Here is a 12,448-nt window from a genome sequence, read left to right as displayed (position 1 = left end):
GATGATTGAAAATTAAGTATTTAAGGTTATTATCTAATCAATTATGTGTTTGCATCATTTTTATCGTATATATATATGAATTAATACCCATGGACGGAAAATTCACAAAAACGTGGAAAACGGCAAAATATTGCCTAATTCGATGATATTTTGTTTAAATCACATGAAGGAAAAGGAGATGATGAACGTTAAATATTGCTAAATTCGATGATTTTTCGTACGATGCAAAATGCAAGAAAACTTGCTTAAAATGCAATATTATGCGAAATTCTGAGATTTGAAGGCCAAATCACATATCGTGATACTACATGAAATAGTATCGAAATATTGGTAAAAATGAATATATTTACGTAATATCAAACTACATGAAAAACGTGAAAAAAGTCACTATATAACGATATTTGAGGATTTTAACTTCAAATCATAGAGCGAGGTTTCGTATTATTTAGTTCCAATAAAAGACATATGACAATGTTGTTTCCAATACAAATGATAAAAAACAATGTGTTTTCATTAGAATTAACTATAATGTTCTTGATTTTCCGTTTATATTAACGATGGAAGATGTACACGTAAAACCGCTCTAATCCGGCTGAAACGTCGATATATGCAATAAAAACCGAACTTCTCCCCTTTTCAATATCTTACTCAGTATTTTAACGAGAAACAAATAGATGATTGAAAATGAAGTATTTAAGGTTATTATCTAATCAATTATGTGTTTGCATCATTTTTATCGTATATATATATGAATTAATACCCATGGACGGAAAATTCACAAAAACGTGGAAAACGGCAAAATATTGCCTAATTCGATGATATTTTGTTTAAATCACATGAAGGAAAAGGAGATGATAAACGTTAAAATATTGCTAAATTCGATGATTTTTCGTACGAAGCAAAATGCAAGAAAACTTGCTTAAAATGCAATATTATGCGAAATTCTGAGATTTGAAGGCCAAATCACATATCGTGATACTACATGAAATAGTATCGAAATATTGGTAAAAATGAATATATTTACGTAATATCAAACTACATGAAAAACGTGAAAAAAGTCACTATATAACCATATTTGAGGATTTTAACTTCAAATCATAGAGCGAGGTTTCGTATTATTTAGTTCCAATAAAAGACATATGACAATGTTGTTTCCAATACAAATGATAAAAAACAATGTGTTTTCATTAGAATTAACTATAATGTTCTTGATTTTCCGTTTATATTAACGATGGAAGATGTACACGTAAAACCGCTCTAATCCGGCTGAAACGTCGATATATGCAATAAAAACCGAACTTCTCCCCTTTTCAATATCTTACTCAGTATTTTAACGAGAAACAAATAGATGATTGAAAATGAAGTATTTAAGGTTATTATCTAATCAATTATGTGTTTGCATCATTTTTATCGTATATATATATGAATTAATACCCATGGACGGAAAATTCACAAAAACGTGGAAAACGGCAAAATATTGCCTAATTCGATGATATTTTGTTTAAATCACATGAAGGAAAAGGAGATGATGAACGTTAAAATATTGCTAAATTCGATGATTTTTCGTACGAAGCAAAATGCAAGAAAACTTGCTTAAAATGCAATATTATGCGAAATTCTGAGATTTGAAGGCCAAATCACATATCGTGATACTACATGAAATAGTATCGAAATATTGGTAAAAATGAATATATTTACGTAATATCAAACTACATGAAAAACGTGAAAAAAGTCACTATATAACCGATATTTGAGGATTTTAACTTCAAATCATAGAGCGAGGTTTCGTATTATTTAGTTCCAATAAAAGACATATGACAATGTTGTTTCCAATACAAATGATAAAAAACAATGTGTTTTCATTAGAATTAACTATAATGTTCTTGATTTTCCGTTTATATTAACGAGGGAAGATGTACACGTAAAACCGCTCTAATCCGGCTGAAACGTCGATATATGCAATAAAAACCGAACTTCTCCCCTTTTCAATATCTTACTCAGTATTTTAACGAGAAACAAATAGATGATTGAAAATGAAGTATTTAAGGTTATTATCTAATCAATTATGTGTTTGCATCATTTTTATCGTATATATATATGAATTAATACCCATGGACGGAAAATTCACAAAAACGTGGAAAACGGCAAAATATTGCCTAATTCGATGATATTTTGTTTAAATCACATGAAGGAAAAGGAGATGATAAACGTTAAAATATTGCTAAATTCGATGATTTTTCGTACGAAGCAAAATGCAAGAAAACTTGCTTAAAATGCAATATTATGCGAAATTCTGAGATTTGAAGGCCAAATCACATATCGTGATACTACATGAAATAGTATCGAAATATTGGTAAAAATGAATATATTTACGTAATATCAAACTACATGAAAAACGTGAAAAAAGTCACTATATAACCATATTTGAGGATTTTAACTTCAAATCATAGAGCGAGGTTTCGTATTATTTAGTTCCAATAAAAGACATATGACAATGTTGTTTCCAATACAAATGATAAAAAACAATGTGTTTTCATTAGAATTAACTATAATGTTCTTGATTTTCCGTTTATATTAACGATGGAAGATGTACACGTAAAACCGCTCTAATCCGGCTGAAACGTCGATATATGCAATAAAAACCGAACTTCTCCCCTTTTCAATATCTTACTCAGTATTTTAACGAGAAACAAATAGATGATTGAAAATGAAGTATTTAAGGTTATTATCTAATCAATTATGTGTTTGCATCATTTTTATCGTATATATATATGAATTAATACCCATGGACGGAAAATTCACAAAAACGTGGAAAACGGCAAAATATTGCCTAATTCGATGATATTTTGTTTAAATCACATGAAGGAAAAGGAGATGATGAACGTTAAATATTGCTAAATTCGATGATTTTTCGTACGAATGCAAAATGCAAGAAAACTTGCTTAAAATGCAATATTATGCGAAATTCTGAGATTTGAAGGCCAAATCACATATCGTGATACTACATGAAATAGTATCGAAATATTGGTAAAAATGAATATATTTACGTAATATCAAACTACATGAAAAACGTGAAAAAAGTCACTATATAACCATATTTGAGGATTTTAACTTCAAATCATAGAGCGAGGTTTCGTATTATTTAGTTCCAATAAAAGACATATGACAATGTTGTTTCCAATACAAATGATAAAAAACAATGTGTTTTCATTAGAATTAACTATAATGTTCTTGATTTTCCGTTTATATTAACGATGGAAGATGTACACGTAAAACCGCTCTAATCCGGCTGAAACGTCGATATATGCAATAAAAACCGAACTTCTCCCCTTTTCAATATCTTACTCAGTATTTTAACGAGAAACAAATAGATGATTGAAAATGAAGTATTTAAGGTTATTATCTAATCAATTATGTGTTTGCATCATTTTTATCGTATATATATATGAATTAATACCAATGGACGGAAAATTCACAAAAACGTGGAAAACGGCAAAATATTGCCTAATTCGATGATATTTTGTTTAAATCACATGAAGGAAAAGGAGATGATGAACGTTAAATATTGCTAAATTCGATGATTTTTCGTACGATGCAAAATGCAAGAAAACTTGCTTAAAATGCAATATTATGCGAAATTCTGAGATTTGAAGGCCAAATCACATATCGTGATACTACATGAAATAGTATCGAAATATTGGTAAAAATGAATATATTTACGTAATATCAAACTACATGAAAAACGTGAAAAAAGTCACTATATAACGATATTTGAGGATTTTAACTTCAAATCATAGAGCGAGGTTTCGTATTATTTAGTTCCAATAAAAGACATATGACAATGTTGTTTCCAATACAAATGATAAAAAACAATGTGTTTTCATTAGAATTAACTATAATGTTCTTGATTTTCCGTTTATATTAACGATGGAAGATGTACACGTAAAACCGCTCTAATCCGGCTGAAACGTCGATATATGCAATAAAAACCGAACTTCTCCCCTTTTCAATATCTTACTCAGTATTTTAACGAGAAACAAATAGATGATTGAAAATGAAGTATTTAAGGTTATTATCTAATCAATTATGTGTTTGCATCATTTTTATCGTATATATATGAATTAATACCCATGGACGGAAAATTCACAAAAACGTGGAAAACGGCAAAATATTGCCTAATTCGATGATATTTTGTTTAAATCACATGAAGGAAAAGGAGATGATGAACGTTAAATATTGCTAAATTCGATGATTTTTCGTACGAAGCAAAATGCAAGAAAACTTGCTTAAAATGCAATATTATGCGAAATTCTGAGATTTGAAGGCCAAATCACATATCGTGATACTACATGAAATAGTATCGAAATATTGGTAAAAATGAATATATTTACGTAATATCAAACTACATGAAAAACGTGAAAAAAGTCACTATATAACCGATATTTGAGGATTTTAACTTCAAATCATAGAGCGAGGTTTCGTATTATTTAGTTCCAATAAAAGACATATGACAATGTTGTTTCCAATACTAATGATAAAAAACAATGTGTTTTCATTAGAATTAACTATAATGTTCTTGATTTTCCGTTTATATTAACGATGGAAGATGTACACGTAAAACCGCTCTAATCCGGCTGAAACGTCGATATATGCAATAAAAACCAAACTTCTCCCCTTTTCAATATCTTACTCAGTATTTTAACGAGAAACAAATAGATGATTGAAAATGAAGTATTTAAGGTTATTATCTAATCAATTATGTGTTTGCATCATTTTTATCGTATATATATATGAATTAATACCCATGGACGGAAAATTCACAAAAACGTGGAAAACGGCAAAATATTGCCTAATTCGATGATATTTTGTTTAAATCACATGAAGGAAAAGGAGATGATAAACGTTAAACTATTGCTAAATTCGATGATTTTTCGTACGAAGCAAAATGCAAGAAAACTTGCTTAAAATGCGATATTATGCGAAATTCTGAGATTTGAAGGCCAAATCACATATCGTGATACTACATGAAATAGTATCGAAATATTGGTAAAAATGAATATATTTACGTAATATCAAACTACATGAAAAACGTGAAAAAAGTCACTATATAACCATATTTGAGGATTTTAACTTCAAATCATAGAGCGAGGTTTCGTATTATTTAGATCCAAGAAAAGACATATGACAATGTTGTTTCCAATACAAATGATAAAAAACAATGTGTTTTCATTAGAATTAACTATAATGTTCTTGATTTTCCGTTTATATTAACGATTTAAGATGTACACGTAAAACCGCTCTAATCCGGTTGAAAAGTCGATATATGCAATAAAAACCGAACTTCTCCCCTTTTCAATATCTTACTCAGTATTTTAACGAGAAACAAATAGATGATTGAAAATGAAGTATTTAAGGTTATTATCTAATCAATTATGTGTTTGCATCATTTTTATCGTATATATATATGAATTAATACCAATGGACGGAAAATTCACAAAAACGTGGAAAGCGGCAAAATATTACCTAATTCGATGATATTTTGTTGAAATCACATGAAGGAAAAGGAGATGATAAACGTTAAACTATTGCTAAATTCGATGATTTTTCGTACGAAGCAAAATGCAAGAAAACTTGCTTAAAATGCAATATTATGCGAAATTCTGAGATTTCAAGGCCAAATCACATATCGTGATACTACATGAAATAATATCGAAATATTGGTAAAAATGAATATATATTTGCGTAATATCAAACTACGTGATTAACGTGAAAAAGTCACTATTTTACCATATTTGAGGATTTTACCTTCAAATCATAGAGCGAGGTTTCGTATTATTTAGTTCCAAGAAAAGACATATGACAATGTTGTTTCCAATACAAATGATAAAAATCAATGTGTTTTCATTAGAATTAACTAAAATGTTCCTGATTTTCCGTTTATATTACCGATGGAAGATGTACACGAAAACCACTCTATTCCGGCTGAAATGTCGATATATGCAATAAAATCAGAACTTCTCCCCTTTCAATATCTCAGTATTTTACCGAGAAAGAAATAGTTGATTGAAAATGAAGTATTTAAGGTTATTATCTAATCAATTATGTGTTTGCATCATTTTTATCGTATATATATGAATTAAAACCCATGGACTGAAAATTCACAAAAACGTGGAAAACGGCAAAATATTGCCTAATTCGATTATATTTTGTTTAAATCACATGAAGGAAAAGGAGATGATAAACGTCAAAATATTGCTATAATCGATGATTTTTCGTAAGAACAAAATGCAAGAAAACTTGCTTGAAATGCAATATTATGCGAAATTCTGAGATTTGAAGGCCAAATCACATATCGTGATACTACATGAAATAGTATCGAAATATTGGTAAAAATGAATATATTTACGTAATATCAAACTACATGAAAAACGTGAAAAAAGTCACTATATAACCATATTTGAGGATTTTAACTTCAAATCATAGAGCGAGGTTTCGTATTATTTAGATCCAAGAAAAGACATATGACAATGTTGTTTCCAATACAAATGATGAAAAACAATGTGTTTTCATTAGAATTAACTATAATGTTCTTGATTTTCCGTTTATATTAACGATGGAAGATGTACACGTAAAACCGCTCTAATCCGGCTGAAAAGTCGATATATGCAATAAAAACCGAACTTCTCCCCTTTTCAATATCTTACTCAGTATTTTAACGAGAAACAAATAGATGATTGAAAATGAAGTATTTAAGGTTATTATCTAATCAATTATGTGTTTGCATCATTTTTATCGTATATATATATGAATTAATACCCATGGACGGAAAATTCACAAAAACGTGGAAAACGGCAAAATATTACCTAATTCGATGATATTTTGTTTAAATCACATGAAGGAAAAGGAGATGATAAACGTTAAAATATTGCTAAATTCGATGATTTTTCGTACGAAGCAAAATGCAAGAAAACTTGCTTAAAATGCAATATTATGCGAAATTCTGAGATTTCAAGGCCAAATCACATATCGTGATACTACATGAAATAGTATCGAAATATTGGTAAAAATGAATATATTTACGTAATATCAAACTACATGAAAATCGTGAAAAAAATCACTATTTAACCATATTTGAGGATTATAACTTAGAATCATAGAGCGAGGTTTCGTATTATTTAGATCCAAGAAAAGACATATGACAATGTTGTTTCCAATACAAATGATAAAAATCAATGTGTTTTCATTAGAATTAACTAAAATGTTCCTGATTTTCCGTTTATATTACCGATGGAAGATGTACACGAAAACCGCTCTATTCCGGCTGAAACGTCGATATATGCAATAAAATCAGAACTTCTCCCCCTTTCAATATCTTACTCAGTATTTTACCGAGAAAGAAATAGTTGATTGAAAATGAAGTATTTAAGGTTATTATCTAATCAATTATGTGTTTGCATCATTTTTATCGTATATATAGGAATTAAAACCCATGGACTGAAAATTCACAAAAACATGTAAAACGGCAAAATATTGCCTAATTCGATGATATTTTGTTTAAATCACATGAAGGAAAAGGAGATGATAAACGTTAAAATATTGCTAAATTCGATGATTTTTCGTACGAAGCAAAATGCAAGAAAACTTGCTTAAAATGCAATATTATGCGAAATTCTGAGATTTGATGGCCAAATCACATATCGTCATACTACATGAAATAGTATCGAAATATTGGTAAAAATGAATATATATACGCAATATCAAACTACATGAAAAACGTGAAAAAAGTCACTATATAACCATATTTGAGGATTTTAACTTCAAATCATAGAGGGAAGTTTCGAATTATTTAGATCCAAGAAAAGACATATGACAATGTTGTTTCCAATACAAATGATAAAAAACAATGTGTTTTCATTAAAAATAACTAAAATGTTCTTGATTTTCCGTTTATATTAACGAGGGAAGATGTACACGTAAAACCGCTCTAATCCGGCTGAAACGTCGATATATGCAATAAAAACCGAACTTCTCCCCTTTTCAATATCTTACTCAGTATTTTAACGAGAAACAAATAGATGATTGAAAATGAAGTATTTAAGGTTATTGTCTAATCAATTATGTGTTTGCATCATTTTTATCGTATATATATATGAATTAATAAACATGGACGGAAAATTCACAAAAAAGTGGAAAACGGCAAAATATTGCCTAATTCGATGATATTTTGTTTAAATCACATGAAGGAAAAGGAGATGATAAACGTTAAAATATTGCTAAATTCGATGATTTTTCGTACGAAACAAAATGCAAGAAAACTTGCTTAAAATGCAATATTATGCGAAATTCTGAGATTTGAAGGCCAAATCACATATCGTGATACTACATGAAATAGTACCGAAATATTGGTAAAAATTGGTATTTATTTGGTTTTGGTAAATAAAATTTATTGGTATTTACGTAATATCAAACTACATGACAAAAGTAAAAAAAGTCACTATATAACCATATTTGAGGATTTTAACTTCAAATCATAGAGCGAGGTTTCGTATTATTTAGATCCAAGAAAAGACATATGACAATGTTGTTTCCAATACAAATGATAAAAAACAATGTGTTTTCATTAGAATTAACTATAATGTTCTTGATTTTCCGTTTATATTACCGATGGAAGATGTACACGAAAACCGCTCTATTCCGGCTGAAACGTCGATATATGCAATAAAATCAGAACTTCTCCCCCTTTCAATATCTTACTCAGTATTTTAACGAGAAACAAATAGATGATTGAAAATGAAGTATTTAAGGCTATTATCTAATCAATTATGTGTTTGCATCATTTTTATCGTATATATATATGAATTAATACCCATGGACGGAAAATTCACAAAAACGTGGAAAACGGCAAAATATTGCCTAATTCGATGATATTTTGTTTAAATCACATGAAGGAAAAGGAGATGATGAACGTTAAATATTGCTAAATTCGATGATTTTTCGTACGAAGCAAAATGCAAGAAAACTTGCTTAAAATGCAATATTATGCGAAATTCTGAGATTTGAAGGCCAAATCACATATCGTGATACTACATGAAATAGTATCGAAATATTGGTAAAAATGAATATATTTACGTAATATCAAACTACATGAAAAACGTGAAAAAAGTCACTATATAACGATATTTGAGGATTTTAACTTCAAATCATAGAGCGAGGTTTCGTATTATTTAGTTCCAATAAAAGACATATGACAATGTTGTTTCCAATACTAATGATAAAAAACAATGTGTTTTCATTAGAATTAACTATAATGTTCTTGATTTTCCGTTTATATTAACGATGGAAGATGTACACGTAAAACCGCTCTAATCCGGCTGAAACGTCGATATATGCAATAAAAACCAAACTTCTCCCCTTTTCAATATCTTACTCAGTATTTTAACGAGAAACAAATAGATGATTGAAAATGAAGTATTTAAGGTTATTATCTAATCAATTATGTGTTTGCATCATTTTTATCGTATATATATATGAATTAATACCCATGGACGGAAAATTCACAAAAACGTGGAAAACGGCAAAATATTGCCTAATTCGATGATATTTTGTTTAAATCACATGATGGAAAAGGAGATGATAAACGTTAAAATATTGCTAAATTCGATGATTTTTCGTACGAAGCAAAATGCAAGAAAACTTGCTTAAAATGCAATATTATGCGAAATTCTGAGATTTGAAGGCCAAATCACATATCGTGATACTACATGAAATAGTATCGAAATATTGGTAAAAATGAATATTTTTACGTAATATCAAACTACATGAAAAACGTGAAAAAAGTCACTATATAACCATATTTGAGGATTTTAACTTCAAAACATAGAGAGAGGTTTCGTATTATTTAGTTCCAATAAAAGACATATGACAATGTTGTTTCCAATACAAATTATAAAAAACAATGTGTTTTCATTAGAATTAACTATAATGTTCTTGATTTTCCGTTTATATTAACGATGGAAGATGTACACGTAAAACCGCTCTAATCCGGCTGAAACGTCGATATATGCAATAAAAACCGAACTTCTCCCCTTTTCAATATCTTACTCAGTATTTTAACGAGAAACAAATAGATGATTGAAAATGAAGTATTTAAGGTTATTATCTAATCAATTATGTGTTTGCATCATTTTTATCGTATATATATTTGAATTAATACCCATGGACGGAAAATTCACAAAAACGTGGAAAACGGCTAAATATTGCCTAATTCGATGATATTTTGTTTAAATCACATGAAGGAAAAGGAGATGATGAACGTTAAATATTGCTAAATTCGATGATTTTTCGTACGATGCAAAATGCAAGAAAACTTGCTTAAAATGCAATATTATGCGAAATTCTGAGATTTGAAGGCCAAATCACATATCGTGATACTACATGAAATAGTATCGAAATATTGGTAAAAATGAATATATTTACGTAATATCAAACTACATGAAAAACGTGAAAAAGTCACTATATAACGATATTTGAGGATTTTAACTTCAAATCATAGAGCGAGGTTTCGTATTATTTAGTTCCAATAAAAGACATATGACAATGTTGTTTCCAATACAAATGATAAAAAACAATGTGTTTTCATTAGAATTAACTATAATGTTCTTGATTTTCCGTTTATATTAAGGAGGGAAGATGTACACGTAAAACCGCTCTAATCCGGCTGAAACGTCGATATATGCAATAAAAACCGAACTTCTCCCCTTTTCAATATCTTACTCAGTATTTTAACGAGAAACAAATAGATGATTGAAAATTAAGTATTTAAGGTTATTATCTAATCAATTATGTGTTTGCATCATTTTTATCGTATATATATATGAATTAATACCAATGGACGGAAAATTCACAAAAACGTGGAAAACGGCAAAATATTGCCTAATTCGATGATATTTTGTTTAAATCACATGAAGGAAAAGGAGATGATGAACGTTAAATATTGCTAAATTCGATGATTTTTCGTACGATGCAAAATGCAAGAAAACTTGCTTAAAATGCAATATTATGCGAAATTCTGAGATTTGAAGGCCAAATCACATATCGTGATACTACATGAAATAGTATCGAAATATTGGTAAAAATGAATATATTTACGTAATATCAAACTACATGAAAAACGTGAAAAAAGTCACTATATAACGATATTTGAGGATTTTAACTTCAAATCATAGAGCGAGGTTTCGTATTATTTAGTTCCAATAAAAGACATATGACAATGTTGTTTCCAATACTAATGATAAAAAACAATGTGTTTTCATTAGAATTAACTATAATGTTCTTGATTTTCCGTTTATATTAACGATGGAAGATGTACACGTAAAACCGCTCTAATCCGGCTGAAACGTCGATATATGCAATAAAAACCAAACTTCTCCCCTTTTCAATATCTTACTCAGTATTTTAACGAGAAACAAATAGATGATTGAAAATGAAGTATTTAAGGTTATTATCTAATCAATTATGTGTTTGCATCATTTTTATCGTATATATATATGAATTAATACCCATGGACGGAAAATTCACAAAAACGTGGAAAACGGCAAAATATTGCCTAATTCGATGATATTTTGTTTAAATCACATGATGGAAAAGGAGATGATAAACGTTAAAATATTGCTAAATTCGATGATTTTTCGTACGAAGCAAAATGCAAGAAAACTTGCTTAAAATGCAATATTATGCGAAATTCTGAGATTTGAAGGCCAAATCACATATCGTGATACTACATGAAATAGTATCGAAATATTGGTAAAAATGAATATTTTTACGTAATATCAAACTACATGAAAAACGTGAAAAAAGTCACTATATAACCATATTTGAGGATTTTAACTTCAAAACATAGAGAGAGGTTTCGTATTATTTAGTTCCAATAAAAGACATATGACAATGTTGTTTCCAATACAAATTATAAAAAACAATGTGTTTTCATTAGAATTAACTATAATGTTCTTGATTTTCCGTTTATATTAACGATGGAAGATGTACACGTAAAACCGCTCTAATCCGGCTGAAACGTCGATATATGCAATAAAAACCGAACTTCTCCCCTTTTCAATATCTTACTCAGTATTTTAACGAGAAACAAATAGATGATTGAAAATGAAGTATTTAAGGTTATTATCTAATCAATTATGTGTTTGCATCATTTTTATCGTATATATATTTGAATTAATACCCATGGACGGAAAATTCACAAAAACGTGGAAAACGGCTAAATATTGCCTAATTCGATGATATTTTGTTTAAATCACATGAAGGAAAAGGAGATGATGAACGTTAAATATTGCTAAATTCGATGATTTTTCGTACGATGCAAAATGCAAGAAAACTTGCTTAAAATGCAATATTATGCGAAATTCTGAGATTTGAAGGCCAAATCACATATCGTGAT

Source organism: Procambarus clarkii, chromosome 69 (genome assembly GCF_040958095.1).
Source record: "Procambarus clarkii isolate CNS0578487 chromosome 69, FALCON_Pclarkii_2.0, whole genome shotgun sequence".
Taxonomy (NCBI): Eukaryota; Metazoa; Arthropoda; class Malacostraca; order Decapoda; family Cambaridae; genus Procambarus; species Procambarus clarkii.
The sequence above is the reverse complement of the archived record's forward strand: the minus strand, read 5'-3'. Positions refer to the sequence as shown.